The 8,899-nt window shown below is 36.6% G+C and overlaps 2 long non-coding RNA genes across 3 annotated transcripts; one reads left to right on the top strand and one right to left on the bottom strand.

The window, feature by feature from the left end:
• Positions 1–2,025: 2,025 nt before the first annotated feature.
• Positions 2,026–2,568, top strand: LOC118482233. The gene is made up of 2 exons (XR_004867849.1): positions 2,026–2,086; positions 2,183–2,568. It is a non-coding gene; the product is annotated as an uncharacterized LOC118482233 (long non-coding RNA).
• Positions 2,569–3,602: 1,034 nt separating this feature from the next.
• On the bottom strand, positions 3,603–5,957 carry LOC110879608. Of its 2 annotated transcripts, none has more exons than XR_002558812.2 (4): positions 5,558–5,957; positions 4,508–4,804; positions 4,239–4,366; positions 3,603–4,175 (listed from the first exon to the last, which is right to left on the bottom strand). It is a non-coding gene; the product is annotated as an uncharacterized LOC110879608 (long non-coding RNA). The 2 variants fall into 2 exon arrangements; XR_002558813.2 differs by having other exon boundaries at positions 4,512–4,804.
• Between the last annotated feature and the right edge of the window lie 2,942 nt (positions 5,958–8,899).

The raw sequence follows: 8,899 nt of genomic DNA, 5'->3' as shown, positions 1-8,899 counted from the left end.
GAAGCTCTGTATTTTGATGTCGCGGGGAAACATGAAAGAAGACCACCTCATGAAACGAGGTTTCATAATCATGGGAAACGAAGAAATTTGATCTTGGAAGATATCCAATATTTGGATACAACTTTATGTCACGAAGATCACTCTGCAGTATTTGATCATGACGACTGGTTGAGTCGTCGGGAAAACTTTTCCTCAGGGGAGGGTGGGTAGTATGAGTCAGAGTATATTGTGGTTCGTGAAGGGGTAGGGATAATGTTTTATGGGTGGTGAGTTGTGGTTGATTTATAGCAGGAGGTTATGAAACAAATATATGTTTATGCGAATTTAAAGGACTTACAAGGAATGCTACCATCTATGCGGGCTTTCCATCCATATATTCCGTCCAACATATGATACATGATAAAAGCGCTTCTCAAGACAATCTGGGATTATGTTCCATTTTATTACGGTCATCATGATCAACTACTGCAGAGTGATCTTCGTGACTTGAAGTTGTACCCAAATCTTCGATCTCTTCCATGTAAAAGTTCGGAAAGATGACCGAATAGAGATCTGAATATCCCCTTTGTAGTTGTTACCAAATGACATATTATAAAAGCGCTTCTTTAGATAATCTGGGACTATGTTCCGCAAATTGGGAACCACATATTCGTGTGTAAAAGCTCGGAAAGATGACCGAATAGAGATCTAAATACCCCCTTGGTAGTTGTTACCACATGACACGTGATAAAAGCGTTTCTTTAGACAATCTGGGACTATGTTCCGTTTTAGGGTTTCTTCATCACCTATAAAAATGTCGATAAACGTTGATCGGAAAACAGGCCAAAACGCCCCGCTTGGACAAAGCGGGGCGCTTTGGAGGGTGTGGAAATAAGGTTTGAGTGTATGAATAGCATGACCCTTATTTAATTCATTCGCCGTTTTTGTTTGTCTTTAAAACTTAATTCTTTTATGTTGTGCTTTCTGTTCTGCTCCTGTTCTTTGGTGCTTTAAAAAATTCCGGGCTTTTTTCCTTCAACTTCGACTTTTCTTTCTTTGGCTGACGTGAAATTGTTGTGCTAACTAACGTTTGCTGCTATTTAATGGAATTGATTTTATGCATGTTTGAAAATTGATGCAGGTTTTTGGTGGTTCCAAAAAAAAAAATGTTGCTTTAATTCTAAAAAAGGGTGATAAATTTTGCAAAATACCATACTGTTTCTTAATATATTGTGCAACATACGTATGATGATTGCGGTTCAAGGAAATGTAATTCGGGTCGGATAAGAAGAAATTGGCGGTTCAAGGCATAATGAGGATTGCGTGTTGGTGTTTGTGGAAAGCTAGAAACAACTTGGTTATTTCAAATAAACCCGTTAGAATTGATAGCATAGTTAGCGAGATCAAGGCTTTGGGGTATTTTTGGTTCTCGAATAGGTCCAAACATAAAGGGATTGAATGGGGAGACTGGGTTTCTTTTGTAAATATGTAATTTTCTTTAGCTTGTAGTTTGTTTGGTCGGCCCGGTTTGGGTCGGCTGTTTGTGAATGAGTTTTCTTTTCAAAAAAAAAAAAAAAGCGAATTAGGGGAATTGATTTTTTTTTTTTTTGGGGGGGGGGGGGGTTAATCGGGTCGGGTTAACAAGGTATTTTGAGTTTGAAATTTTATTCCATAGGCGAATCGGAATGTAATTCGGGTATTCGGTCGGGACAAGGAAATGTAAATTAACACATAATTTTCACATGGTAAACCGATCCCCATCAACCTCTAAAGATTCAAGCCAAAATATATATAGTTGATGCAACTGATTCAGCTGCTAAAAAATTGGATGCTGCAGCACAGCCATATTACAAATTACAAAGTATAGTTGACGTATGCAAGCATTCACATGGCTAAATCCTATATTTATCTTATAGGTTACTACACAATCTTTAATATTGGGTGGACTTAGGCTTTTGAATCCAATGAAAATTTGTGACCTGATTATAGAATGGGGGTCTATACGCGAATTTGATTTTCTGCACCTATAATAATATAATAATAGTAATAGTAATGGCCCTGCAAGGTGTTCCACAAAGGGCCAAATGGCCAATGGACAGCACAAGAGGTATGTATACAAAACCACCTTTATGTTTCATGGCATTCATATGCGGCATATACCATTTCTTTCTGACCACATGTTTTGGATTCCTCTCTGTTATAGGATGATCAGCTATGTAACGCTGTTCAGCGCTTCAAAGGCACAAACCAGAGAAAGATCGGTATCTTTCTTCATCAATAATGTTTTAAGTTTATGTTTATGCTTACGGGATTTTATAATATCGTGTTTATGTGTAGGTTTTGAAAAAAGTTCTCCCTGTTAGAATGTAAATATAGAGTTAGGCCCAAATACTGTAAGTCATAAGGTTTGCCAAACGTGGTGATTGTATTATAATTCAAGGATTTAAACGGGTCATACCTTTTTGGTTATTGCAAGTCATAAGATTTGCCAAGATTTCAATATGTATCTCACGGTTTTTGTCTTGCCTTCTTGGTTATTGTTTTAAACGAGTTTATATTAACCCGCGCGTTGCAGCGGGATGTTGATTATGAATATTCTCCATATCATTATGTGTGAAGTGAAAATTATTAGAGTATATAAAAAAAGTTAAGAAATATTGATAGTTCTTGATAAAAGAATAATAATAATAAAAAGAGTAAATTACGATTTTGGTCTCTGTAGTTATATAACTTTTATCCTTTTAGCCCAAAAAATGAACCTTTTAATATCTGAGCATTCAACGTCTTTTTTTCTAACCTTTTTGGTCCCTAAAGTAAATGGACGGGGTTAGTGTTAGGGGCCAAAAGGGTTAGAAAAAAAGACGTGGAGGGCTCAGATAGTAAAAAATCCCTTTTGGGGCTAAAATGGTTAAATAGATATAGCCACAGGGGCTAAAATCGTAATTTACTCTAATAAAATAATGATGATAAAAATATACAAAAACAAAAAATAAGAAATATCAATTATTTTTTGGAACAGTTTGTTGAGTAGTAATAATAACTTTAAAGTAACAAAATAATTTTTTAACATTCAAAAATTAAATTAACCTATTATTATTATAGTGAATACATGTGACTTGACATATTCGATGACTTCTTAATGCATGGCATGTTTTTTTTTTTCTTATGTTTATAGAAAATGAACATACAAAAAAGACTTACACATGTCAACTATAATTATTACAGTTACTTGTTTATGGTAATAATAATTTATTACAATGTATAATATTTCAAATTCATTAGAGTTGGTGTTTCATATTCGTAATTATTTATGTTATTATTTTTTTATTTTTTTTTTATTATTTAAGGTTTCAAATTCAGATTATTTCAAATATCTTACTTTTTGTTTGATACTAACTAGGATTTTGCCCTGCCGCGCTTTGCGGCGACAAAACAGTATATTCACGCTAGTAAATTAATTCAAGTATAATTACCTTCAAATACAAACAACATAGACATTATTTAGGCACATACAACAAAAGAAATCAAAATATATGTGTTTGATATAATGAACGTAGATAATCTCCTCCCATCCTAGTTGTCTTCTAAATTCTCATGAATCTATTGTAAATGAATATGATCAATGAACCATCGAACCCAAAAAGTGTATAAACCAGCTATAAAGAATTGTATAGATCGTTTAACTTCCAATTCACAAAACTCAAGATACATTATGAATGCTTTATTTGTGCCACATACCTTAAACTTTTCTCCAAAGGGCAGTTAAGTTTAGAAGTAGAAACTTGAATGATAGAAACTGAATGTAAATGATGTAAGCTTCAGTAATTCTTTAAATTACATATTCTACACTAAACTCCCAATGTGATGTATCTAATTATTCCCCATGAATATGAAATGGGCCTGACAAATACATATTCATCTATTTGGAGAAAAGCTTCAGTTTTTTATCATTCATGTTTCTATTTCATATTTGTAGACTACATAAAACATTAAGGTAAAATTGGTTTTCAGTTAGCGTACCTCTTTAAGTATATTTTTGCAAATGAAGATGCCCAACTTTTTTTTGTTTCTTGAAGAGAATGATGCCCAATGCTTTTGAAACAGTTATCGCTAGCTTCTCATGAAGACTAAATAACGCAAACCACCAACAATCACTACACCCGTTCATCTGCTCCCTTGTACGCCAGCTATTTATCCTGAAAATGGTCAGATTTGAGTTATATAATAGGAAAATAGTTTGAGTATATGTTTTATCGTACCTCTGAAATTAGGAACCGACTTGGTCAGGTCCAAAGTCACTAGAGCAGCCACCAGATTCCATCATTCGTCACCGGAATGTGCCTCAGCTCTCAGAGCGCCTCCCGTTTATTAAAACCAAGCAGCAGACCTATTTTTAAACCAAGCAGCAAACCTATTTTTAAACCGAGCAGCAGACCTAAAATACCTCTCTAAACCATCTATTGGCTTCAGCTCACGACATTAACTGTTTAAGAGCTCAACAACATATTTTAACAAATTCCAAACTTACCTACATTTTATATAGTGTAGCATCCAGTGGCGAAGCTTGAAGTTTCGACGGGGGGCTCGAAAACGTATATAACCAAAATTTTCTATAGAACCGGGGGGTCGAAAACGTATATACCCAAAAATTTATATACGAAAACTACATATATAATACTACTGGCCGAAAAGTTCAGGGGAGCGGGCGCCCCTCCCGGCCCCTTCAAAGCAACACCCCTGGTAGCATCCGTGTCAATCCTACAGGAACATTTGTAGCATCCGTGTTAACTCTACTTATCTATCTTCTTCATAGCTAGATCTTCCTCTGTAAAGAAAAACATAATAAAGAATCAATAACATGGTATTTATACCGCATACATAACATATTTGATTCACTTTGTCTACTTTTTCATTCTACTTGCATATTAGCACAAAGAGATCCTTTTTTTGGCTGCAATCCTTATATAATCAACATAACATAAAATGTAAAAGTCCATACCATACACATAAATTAAGTAAAAATCAGCCTCTGTAATTCAATTTACATTCCAAGTGTTCAAGTCAAATCCTACTAAAGCAAAGTAAATCAATTTTTCTTAACAGTTAAAGAAAAAGTCCAAAACTCTTGTAAACAAAAATTAAAATCAAAGCTAAAACGGGACAAACGTCTAACAACATTGTCAATTATAGTTTGTTGGGTTTATGCAGTCTGACCCATTACTCAATTTAAAATGTAACTTGTTATTATTATTCAATTTCAAGTCAATTAAACCAATAAACAGAACCAAAACTATGTAAAACTGAACCAAGTTGCCTTTAAATTAACCTAATTAGAATCTCATCAGAAACACTCAACACGTACCATACATGGAAAAGAAATCTCAAATTCCTAAAGCAAACTCTACAACAAATCTGACAACAAAAAACACCTGAACACAAGAGAACTTATTAATTAGAAGAAACCAATGATGCAAGACACAAAGAAAGCTAAAACCATTAGAAAAATTCAACCAAATTTCATAAAAATGGAATTCAAATGTATTAAATGGAAGGGAAGACAGCCAGCTAACTAACTTACTTATGAGAATGGCCGATTTCTCCGGATTAGCGGTCGAACCTGCAGAGGTCGCCAGAAGCTTTGTGGGAAAACCAATTAAATCGATTTGCTTCTTGTCGCCAATGTAACTGAAATCTCGTCGTCCACCACCACCGCCAAGAAACCTCTCATGCCGTGCGAGGCAGTTTTGTCTGTATGTGCGCTTGTGGTTTCTGGCCGCTGATGGAGGGCGTGCATAGGGTGTGGCTGGAATACTGCGGCGGAGAGGTCGCTTGCGGAACTTGCCTCCGGCTCCGGCGGTTTCGTAGTGAGGATTTCCATCACCTGTCGTCGCCATAGGGGGGAGCTGGATGTGGTGGAAGAGAGAGATTGGACGGTGGGAAGAAAATGAAGAAAAGAAGAGGAAGAAATGGGAAGGAAATTAGGGTTGCAAGCAATGGATTTTTTGTAATTATGTCGGTGGGGGTAAAATGGTAATTTGTCGGTGGCACCGACATTTGTCTTTAAGAGTATATAAATTTACCTTTTTGTTATTTGGTTTTACTATGATGATTATAATAAAGTTTAATCTTTATTTTATTTTGAAACAAAATGCCAATGAATGTTTAATGTTGTATATTATATCCTTTAAAACCATTTATCGTTGAAAACACAAATCATGATTTCAAAAGGTGTACACGTTTGTTGAAAATGAAATGACATAAGATTTCTTAAATCGTATTTAAAACCTGTACATCTCATTTGTGAGATAGGGCCACGTTGTTCTCATATAACCCCAATTCATGATTTGACTCCTTCTCTCAAATTGTTGCTCAACTACCGTTACTGTCACGGCCCCCGTGCCTAGTTTGACCCGATCCAGGAGCCGCGGGACAGAAAAGCCGTGGTATTTATATTTACTGCGGAAGTCTTTAACAGGATCGTTTTAAACTTGAAAATGCCCGAGTATTATTTATTTACAATTCGGGATAAACCTCGTAATTTACAGCAGAGGAATTTCATAATTCCTTTATTTTACAAAACATGTTTATTTATTTATTCAAGCCACTACTTTAAGCTTTGGGAGTGCTCCATAGCACTTGGACTTGATTCACAGTAGGTTACCTGAAACATGTTGTAAAATATTTTGTCAGCGGAGAAATACTGAGTGAATCATTCATTTTAAATAAAAAGACACGTTGTTATAATTCACAGTATTAAGGGAGATTACAATGTTTCTATCAACCAATTACCCCAAATCGGTATTTGTCACTCGACTCGTTTCTGTGACTATGGTCAGATCACCCATTGGCTAACTCGTTGTCCAATGGTGACGGGAACTAAGTAATGTATACAAAACCCCACATACCGGCATTAATTGAAGATTACATAAACTTAATCCCTGTAATTATAACTTTGTAAACAAACATGATTTTGAAAGCAGGTTTGGTAAAAAGAGAATGACTCACATTGCAAGTTTAACGGGCAGAGTCTTAGCCTACTGATTAGCCTGATTAACCTAATTCAAATAACAATGCACACGAAAACTAGGTCAGTAACTAATACAGCATTTACGATAACTCACGAGATACAACCCTCACAACGAATGACAAAGTGCGATACTTAAATATCCAGCGGATTCGCAACGAATGACAGAGTATAGCTCGGATTTGGGCGACACCCAAACATCCTGTCGGAATCACGACGAATAACAAAGTATAACCCTAATGCGGGCAGCACTTAAGCATCTGTTGGATAGTTTCAATCGATCGGACATTTAATCGTAGCAGCGATCGAGTTATTACCCTGTTTGTCGCGGCAACGTTTCGTGCGTGTGTGTTTTTATAGTAAACAGTGTATAACTCAACGTATATTTCGAATTTTTACGTCGAACTAGCACCAGAATTCAAGTCCCAGGCCCTTCTATTTATACCCGAAATTTACACCTCCCGCGTATCGCGGAAGAATCCACGACACTTGTCGCGTGTCGCCTGGAGTGTCAAAGTAGGGTAGGGTAGGTTAGTCACTGGTATAGGCCTGGTGAGTCGACAGTTCGTGAATTCTCAATTTAGACAAGGAATTTCGGAGATAATCGTCAATTAGGGTTTACCCCCCCTTGAGTTTTAGGGGCCCTGATCCTGATTCTGAATGTTCTGAAAATTTTAGGGTTTATGCAGAATTACTTGGGTGTTTCAATTAGGGTTTTCTATTGGACAAATAAAATAATAAATTAATAGTTTCGGGTGAGAGTTGTTACAGTTACCATCTTAGGGTTTTCGACCAAAGGTTTCAGGCCGCGACAGTCGTTCATCGCCGTCAACATCACGTCCATTGTATGCCTGCAGATTGGCAAAGAAAGTAAGCCGATATGGTAGTACAGAGATGGTGTCGTTGTCGTCCTACACATTTCTCTATTCACCCACTCAACATTGCCTTGGCAGAATCGTACCAATCAGGTGTCGACGGGTAGAAAACAATTACAAATACTTCGCCGGATTCGACACAGATTACAGATGAACATGGCAATTTGCAGAAAACAATTTGTAGAATTTAATTGAATTGTTGGGACATGACCCGTGGTTTTTGTAATGGTGGTGATGGTTATATAGTGTGGTGAAAAGGTGGCAAACGACTGGTGGAAACGGTGGTGGGAGGAGGCGCGCCTGGTGGAAACGGTGGTGGGAGGAGGCGCGACTGGTGGAAGCAGTGGTGAGAGGAGGGCCGTCGGTTTGGGCAGTTTTGGCGGGCTTATTTTGTGCCCTGAGGTGTTTGATTTTCATGCTAACCGACACGTCTTTTATATTTTATGATTCTTGGGAATTAAAAAAACATGCCGCATGAGACCGAATGCAATGTATCTCAAGACGGTTACTTCTTTTCAAACGGTGCGATGATGGTTTTGCTGTAAATGGTGACTCAAGTTGCTTTTTGTATTAGTATATAATTTTAGTGTTTATAATGAAACACCATCCATCTGATAATTTGATAATGGCACATCTTGATAAGGAGTTACCAAGTGTTACAATCAATGCTACTAGTGACATCCAAACCAACGGATTACCAATGGTTAGTCTATTGTGTAAGGGGCCACTACTGGCAAGAGATGGGAAGCATAAGTGAGCTCAAGTTTCAAAAAATTGATAATCGAATTTGACGATGGACAGGTTGTCGCTAACAGTTTCCCCTACCCCTAAAAAATATGAAAGCAAAAGATTTCCGCCTCGCCACACTCAGAAATCAGTTGATATTTGCATCAATCCATAATTACCTACAAAATACTGACGAACCATTTAATATGTTTGATATGCATTTTTTTATGTTCTCCCTTCCGTAACAAGTAGTTACCGACGAATACTTTTGTCCGAGACATAATAGTGACATAAT

Source organism: Helianthus annuus, chromosome 9 (assembly GCF_002127325.2).
Source record: "Helianthus annuus cultivar XRQ/B chromosome 9, HanXRQr2.0-SUNRISE, whole genome shotgun sequence".
NCBI lineage: Eukaryota > Viridiplantae > Streptophyta > Magnoliopsida > Asterales > Asteraceae > Helianthus > Helianthus annuus.
Note: the sequence above shows the minus strand (reverse complement) of the source record. Positions and strands in the feature narration are given on the sequence as shown.